An 8,678-nucleotide genomic window follows, 5' to 3' on the forward strand; every position below is an offset into this window, starting at 1 on the left:
AGACAAAATGGTCATATTTTTCTGACAAAGGAGAGAGGTCTTAAATAAAATAAATATTTTAAAAATAAAAAATGTGATATTTATTGTTCTTAGCTTAGTTATCAAAAGCTATATTTTATATATGTACATATAAAAAAGTAGATTTCCCATATAGAACTTTACAATTCTGGATTTCCTTCCAAAGAATTGGAATATCTGGATATATTGGCCAAAAATGTTTTACTTAGCTGTGCCTGAGGAAAGGGGTTCTGGTTAGAGGGGCATGAACTCTGCACTTTACTGTAGTCTGCATCTCTTCCTATCATTAAACCTCTCTGCTTCAAATTTTTTTATTTTTATTTTTGACTTACTAGTTCTTGTTCCCTTTAGGTATTCACATTTAAGATTACAGACTTAGGATGAGAATAAAATGTTCTAGTTGATTAAATCCTATGAATCATGCTTACATGAAGATACGTATGAATTATTAAAGATCTTGGCTAGTGGAAATACTTTATTATATGAATGCATTGGAGTGAAAATAGACATACATATATTTGACAACTTGATAAATCTAATTACTATAACTTAGGCCATAAAAAATCAAGAAATATTTCTGTAATTGTAGTTAGTACATCACTAACACACAGGGGAAAATGCAATTATTTTAACATTTACTGCCTAAATAATGAGGAGTAATAGTTTCATCTGGCTTGATGACAGTAGGCTTGAGTTTAATTATAGGTTGTCCTTCCCAAATATTTTAAAAATCACAGCAGTTTGGCTGGGTGCAGTGGCTCACTCCCATAGTCCCAGCAATTTGGGAGGCGGAGTTGGGTGGATCACTTGCACCCAGAAGTTCAAAACCATCCTGGAAAACATGGCAAAACCCAGTCTTTACCAAAACCATAAGAAATACAAAATACAGAAATTATCAGGTGCGGTGGTGCATGCCTGTAGTCCCAGCAACTCGGGAGGCTGAGGTGGGAGAACTGCTTGAGCTCAGGAGGCTGAGACTGCAGGGAGCTGAGATCACACCACTATACTCCAGCCTGGATAACAGAGCCAGACTCTATCTCAAAAATACAAACAAACAAGAAAACCAAAAACACACAGTAGTTTGCTCCTTGATGGCCAACCGTTAAATCCTAGTTATAGTTTGCCAAGCCTTGATTGCTTTGGGACTAAATCTCCCTAGAAAGTCAGCTCCAGTGAGGTGCTTACTCTCCTCCATTTCCATTATGCTGAAGCTTAATTACTTCCAGAGAGCTGTCACCAAGAGTTGCCTTCTATTGATAGCTCTAATGTTGGATCACCTTAACCTCTTCAAGCAGTATTGGTTCCTCTGACTCTTTTGTCTTGAAACTTCTCCACTCTGTGGGTTTCTTTCTTTTTTTTTTTTAATTGAGATAGAGTTCACATACTATAAAATTCACCCTTTTAAAGTGTCCAATTCAGTGTTTTTTAGCGTGCTCACAAAGTTGTGCAACCATTACAATTAGCTAATTCCAGAACATTTTCATCATCCCCACAATGATCTCCATGTCCATTAATAGTCACAGACCATTCCCTTCTTCCCCAGTCCCTGGAAACCACTAATCTGCTTTCTGTCTCCATGGATTTCCCTATTCTGGACATTTCATATAAATGGAATCATGCAATGTATGGCCTTTCATGTATGGTTCCTTTCACTGAGTATAAAGTTTCAAGGTGCATCCATGCAGTAACATGTATCTTCCCTTCCCCTTTCCCTTCCCCTTCCCCTTTTCCTTCCTTTCTTCTTTCCTTCCTTCCTTCCTTCCTTCCTTCCTTCCTTCCTTCCTTCCTTCCTTCCTTCCTCCCTTCTCTCCTTCTTCTCTCCTTCCTTCCTTCCTCCCTTCCTCTCTCCTTCTCTTTCTTTCTTTCTTCCTTCCTTCCTTCCTTCCTTCCTTCCTTCCTTCCCTCCCTCCCTCCCTCCCTCCCTCCCTCCCTCCCTCCCTCCCTCCTTCCTTCCTTCCTTCCTTCCTTCCTTCCTTCCTTCCTTCCTTCCTTCCTTCTGTCTTCCTTTCTTTTCTTTCTTTCTTTCACTTTCTTTCTTTCAGATGGAGTTTTGCTCTTGTCACCCAGGCTGGAGTGCAATGATGATCTTGGCTCACTGGCTCACTGGCTCACTGCAGCCTCCACCTCCTGGGTTGAAGCAATTCTCCTGCCTCAGCCTCCCAAGTAGCTGGGATTACAGTGTGCACCACCATGCCCGGCTAATTTTTGTATTTTTAGTAGTGATGGGATTTCACCATGTTGGCCAGGCTGATCTCAAACTCCTGACCTCAAGGAATCCACCCACCTGAGCCTCCCAGAATGCTGAGATTATCAGCATGAGCTACTGCTCCCAGCCCATACTTCATTTCTTTTTTATGGCCAAGCAATATGATGTTGTATGAATATACCACATTTTGTTTACCTATTCATCTGTTGATGGATGGGTTGTTTCCCTTTTTTAGCTCGTGAGAGCAATGCTGCTATGAACATATGTGTACAAGTTTTAAGTCTCTTGGTATATACATAGAAATGGAATTGCTGGATCATGTGGGAAGTCTATACTTAGCTTTCTGAGGACCTGTCAAACTCTTTTTCAGAGTGACTGCACAATTTTACACTCTTACCAGTAATGTATGAAGGTTTCAATGTCTCCACATCTTCACTAACACTTATTGCATGTCACTTTGATTAAAGCCAGTCCTGTGGACATGAGGTGGTATCTCATTGCAGTTTTGATTTGTATTTCCCTAGTGACTAATGATGTTGAGCATCTTTTCATGTGCTCATAGGCCATTTGTATGTCTTCTTTCGAAGAATATCTATAAGACTCCTTTGCCCACTTTTTAACTGGGTCATTTGTCTTTTTATTATTGAATTGCAAGTATTGTTTATGTATTTTAGATTCAAGTGCTTTATGAGATAGATGATTTGCAAATGTTACAAATGTCATTCATTTTGTTGGTTTTATTTTCTTTTTTTTTTATTATACTTTAGGTTTTAGGGTACATGTGCACAATGTGCAGGTTTGTTACATATGTATCCATGTGCCATGTTGATTTGCTGCACCCATTAACTCGTCATTTAGCATTAGGTATATCTCCTAATGCTGTCCCTCCCCCCTCCCCCAACCCCACAACAGTCCCTGGAGTGTGATGTTCCACTTCCTGTGTCCATGAGTTCTCATTGTCCAATTCCCATCTATGAGTGAGAACATGCGGTGTTTGGTTTTTTGTCCTTGCGATAGTTTACTGAGAATGATGTTTTCCAGTATCCTCTGAAGCATAAAACTTGCAATTTTGATGAAGTGCATTTTATCTGTTTGTTTTTCCCTTGGTTGATTGTGCTTTTAGTGTCATTTTAAGAAATCATTTTCTAATCTAAGATCACAAAGATTTATGCCTCTGTTTTGATTTTGGTTGTTGATCTATTTTGAGTTTTTTTTCATATGATGTGAGAAAGGTTCAACTTTATTTTTTTTGCATATGAATATTCCGCTGTCCTTACACTGTTTGTTGAAAAGACTACTCTTTCTCTATTTGAAAGGCTTGGTATCCTTGTAAAAAATCACTCAACCATAGATGTATCAGTTTATTTCTGGACTATCAATTCTATTCTTTTATCTATATGTCTATCCTGTGTAGTACCACATTTTATCGTGTGTTCGGAGAATGTTAAAAAGTTTTTAACACTGCAAGTGAGATATTCTAGATTTCTATTTACAAAAATCAACTAAAATATTAGATTATAAAAATTGAAAAAGAAGTTGCATTGCAGAACATACTCCCTCTGAAAGATCTACACTGAGTTTGATGTTTTTATAGCACTATTATAACAAAAATTGGTATGGCCATAACGATAGATGGATAAATACTCTGTATTTAACCTCATGTCTTTGCTTAAAATATATAACCATTAAATACAATAAGCTAATTAAGATGATAACACCAAATTGTTAGGATGGCGACATCAGTTCATTTGAAATGATAATGCTTACTTAGTGAGAGAGAGAATATCAAACCACAAGAAGCAGTAGAAGTGTTGTTAATAAAATAAAAATGTCACAGCACTAATAATTCTGTACTAAGTCAGAAACAATTTGAATATATTTGGCATTTAAAATACTTAAATAATGTGGCCTAATGTTTACAGATTAGTTTTATACTTCCAGTGTAAATACTGTGGCTGATTTTAAATTTGTGATATTTAGTTGAAAAGGGGGTAAGAATTGTACTAAATTTGTTAGTTATAGTGGAATGATAAGAAACTTTGAATTTTACAGTTCATTTAATTTGTGAGATTTAATTTTTTTTAATATTGGGAATTTTTGCTTACATACTTGGGCTTCAGGAAATTTAATTAAGTTATAAATAAAACTGATTAATTATGGGAGTTTAGTTGGTTTAACTTGAGTTGGTAAATATTAAACAAAGACTTTTAAAAGTAATTAGAAATTTACTAGATTTATAAGTAGAATACTATTTGTATAGTATACTTCAAGCTTAAGGCAAATTAAGTTTCAGAATTTGTAACATAAATAAATTGAATAGTCATGTAAAATCTTAATTAACAATCGAATATACTTTTCTGTGTACAATAAAATGTCACATCTGGTCATACAAAACTTACTCAAATTGAAGTAGTTTATAATGCAAAATTCTACACACACTGAGAAAAAAATAAGTTGTAAAATTCTGCTGTACAACAGCTTCTATCACTACCAAAGCAGACTTAGGATAAAGACTGAAAATATTATGTCCTTCAATTTTTATTACTAGCACAATAAATATACTGATTTCTATTATATATGAGATATTTTGAATCATCAGTATATTTCTGCTGTTTTCAAATGTTTCAATGTTAATATTTTTTTATTTCTAGAATAGAAATATTTTTATTTAGTTTTTTAAAATTAATTCACTCAAAAGCGTTTGTTAAGTACTTGATGAATGTGTGGATTGAAGACAACAATAAAGCAGTCATCCTCAACGTAATACTGAGTTTGACACAAAAGTAACAGGAAATTCTCTGGGTGCTGTCATCCCTTTTCAGTAACCACCATAATCCAGCTATCACAGAGGGGTTGGTGTTTTTTTCAGGGGTAGAGCAGATAGTGAATTCAACCTGCTTCATCTATTAACACTATTCTGCACCATGCTCACCGGGGAGAAGGATTGCTGAATACAGAAGGGCCTGCTATGCTTTGGGAAATTTAAGACACATTCAACGGAGGCTAAGCCAGAAATCGATCACCTAAGTATCTAACAATTGGGTTGGCTTGTGTACTGAAGAATGGGAGCAGATCAAGCTTTGCTGCTAGAGCAATCCTTGGGGGTTCCTCACTGAGCCAAACAGTAACTCTTTGGTTGCTGGATTATGGGGAGTTTCTGGAGATGTGGAGACACAGCTCGGGTAGCTAGCACTATCGTGCTGTGCTTGCGGGGTTAGGGGCAGATGTTATTTGCCAACCGTTACAAAAGTTTTAACATATGTTAACAAGCTTGATATTATTGTATTCTGGCTGAATATTAGCTATAGATTAAGCTATGTACAACTGCTACGGAGTTCTGCCAGTCTCCTACTTTTAACTATGAGCCACCATTATATTATAGCAAAGTGAAAAGGCATAAATCTTATTTAGGAAATAATATTGCTCATATTCATTAGCAAAGTGATGCCCTGACCTTAGAAATAACCACGCCATGATGCTTAAGAGTCTTAGGTTTCATCCCTCCTTTGATCTTGGGCATGTGATTTTTCCAGGACAACCTCACAAGCTTTGCTTTTAATGGCTCCACTCCCATATATTTGGATGGAGACGCAAGTGTACACTAAACTCCTTATAATTCAGTATCTCACATCCATTGGGGGTTAGAGCCGCAGAGGCATGTAATCAAGTGTAAGAAATGGCATTGATATAAGGTTAGTGGGTAAAATGGCTATCATCAATTACTATTGTTTCATTTTGAATTTTTAAAATGTATATTGTAAAATTCAAATTTTTGATGTAGAGTTTTAACAAAAGCATAGTCATGTAACCTCCATTATAATCAAAATACAGAATAGTTCTTTTTCGAGGGGAGCTTTTTTTTTTCTATTTTTTTTAAATAAACAAAACTGCCCAGGTTTATTGGCCAATAGGCCTCCCTGCTTCTCCCTGCCTGCTGCTGTGTGCCCTTCCACAGTCAGGGGAGAACTTCTCTGGCCTCCTCAGCTGTAATCTCCTGGGGGAATAGAGGTCGGTGAAGAGAGCTGGCAGCCAGTAGTGGGTCTCCCCTGGGGCCTGTAAGTCCAGCCACGCCAGCCCTTCTCTCAGCAGGTGTTCCAGCACTTGCCCCGCTCACTCAGTCTCCCATTTAAGACTGGTTTTGATCTCTCTGACAGTCAATAGCCATTTTTCTCGCCCAGTTGCAGCCCCATGGTGTGATCCATATTGAATTCAGCTGGAACAGACTGAACGAGGTAAGTGCCACTCACAGGGATGATGCCAAAGCCAGTGCCAAGTGCCTTTAGTTTCTTGATGGCCCTGATCAGGTCATCTTGACTGACATCCTGGGTGAACTTACCCCTTCCTTTTAACACCTGTTGATATAGTTCCTCCAGAGTTATCGGACCTCCACTCCAATGCTCAGCACCAGGCACGCTTCGATAATGTAGACACCTAGTTCTTAATAAAAATCCCTCACACCCAGCATCTCAAATCAAAATCCTTTTCCAGAGGCCAAAGGCTCCACCCCAAAGGTTGCACATATGTCCTGGAACTGCACATGGAACTCAGGATCCTTCCGGATCTCCTGCGTGTGCTTGTTGGCAAATTCCTCCAGGTTGGTCTTGAACATGCCCAACTGCTTTGACATCTGGGCTAGCTGGTCCTCAGCCAAGACCGTCCTTCACTCCTTATACTTGGCCTTGGAAAATTTCTTTTCTTTTTTCTCTTTTTTTCTTTTTTGAGATGGAGTCTTCCTCTGTTGCCCAGGCTGGAGTGCAGTGACACTATCTCGGCTCACTGCAACCTCTGCCTCCCAGGTTCAAGCAATTCTCCCGCCTCAGCCTCCTGAGTAGCTGGGACTACAGGTGCGTGCCACCACGCCTGGCTAATTTTTTGTATTTCTAGTAGAGACGGGGTTTCACCATGTTGGACCATGCTGGTCTCGAACTCCTGACCTCAGGTCATCCACCCGCCTTGGCCTCCCAAAGTGCTGGGATTACAGGCATGAGCTGCAGGGCCTGGCTGGCCTTGGTAAATTTCTTTGTGGTGATGGCGCCAGCTCCCACCCCTCGACAGTGCATCCCCGCCCCGGGCCCATGTCCCGGGCTCCTCTGCTGCCGGCTCCCTGGAATAGTTCTTTCAAATAAAAAAAATTGCCTTGTGCTATTTCTTTTTTGTCAAATGTTATACGCACTTCTTACCCCTGGAAACCATTGATCTGTTCTTTATCGTAAGAGTTTTCACTTTTCCAGGATGTCATATATATGGAATCATACAGTATGCAACCTTTTAAGTCTGTCTTCTTTCACATCTGTGTTGTCGTGTGTATTAGCAGCTTGTTTATTTTTATTGATGAGCAAAGGTGCATTGTATAAATGTACCAAGCTTTGTTTATCCATTTACCTACTTAACCGACGAAAACATTTAGGTTGTTTCTAGTTTGGGGTGATTATAAATAATGCTGCTATAAACACTTGAGTTCAGGTTTTTGTATATATTTTCATTTATTTAGTGTAAGTACCTAAGAATAAGATTACTGAAACATATATGTGTCTATTTATAAAATAAGTTTGTTAAAGTATTTTCCATAGTACCATTCTGCATTCCTATTAAAAATGTATGAGATTTCCAGTGGCTCCAGATTCTTGTCTGCACTTGGTATTGGCATTTAAAAAAATATTCACCATTCTATTGGGTGTGTATTGGTATCCTTTTATAATTTTACTTTGTATTTTCCTAAGGACTAATAAAATTTAACATATTTTTATGTATTTAGTTATCATTCATAGGTACTCTGTGGTGAAGTGTCTGTTAAAATATTTTACAAACTTTTGAGCTTTTTTCCCTTGTTGTTTTGAGTTCTTTCCATATTCTGGATTTATATCCTTTGTTCAATATGTAATTTGAAAATATTTTTCCTAGCTTGTTTTTCATTCTCTTAACAATGACATTCACAGATCAAAAGTTTGTAAGTATGATAAAATCTAAAATCTTGATTCAGCTTTATAGGTTTATCAAAAATGAATTGACTATGTTTGTGTGGATGAATTATTGGACTTGCTATATGTTCCATTGATCAATATGTCTATCCTTTTGTCACTCCCACACTTTCTTGATCATTATAGCTTTATAGTGAGTCCTAAAATTAGGTAGTGTGAGTAGAGCAAATTTGTTCTTTTTCAAAATTGTTTTGGTCATTCTAATTCCTTTGCCTTTTCATGTGAATTTTAGAATCAACCTGTTAAAATCTTGATTATTCCTGTGTAATTTTTAATGCTTTATCAGGGATTACAATGTACATGTCTAACTTTTCACAGTCTACTTAGAGATCATATTTTATCACCTCAAGTAAGACGTAGCTGTCTTACCTGATGTAGTGTGATAGAAATAGCTATCACACTGTAGGTCCTTTCGTTCCTTCCTTTATGTTATACTTGTCATATGTGTCATATCTGTGAACATTGAAAACCATATT

The 8,678-nt window shown here is 37.5% G+C and overlaps 1 pseudogene; it reads right to left on the minus strand.

The window, feature by feature from the left end:
• Positions 1-6,179: 6,179 nt before the first annotated feature.
• LOC129487274 (vacuolar-sorting protein SNF8-like) lies at positions 6,180-7,284 on the minus strand (annotated as a pseudogene).
• Positions 7,285-8,678: the final 1,394 nt, after the last annotated feature.

Source organism: Symphalangus syndactylus, chromosome 8 (assembly GCF_028878055.3).
Source record: "Symphalangus syndactylus isolate Jambi chromosome 8, NHGRI_mSymSyn1-v2.1_pri, whole genome shotgun sequence".
NCBI lineage: Eukaryota > Metazoa > Chordata > Mammalia > Primates > Hylobatidae > Symphalangus > Symphalangus syndactylus.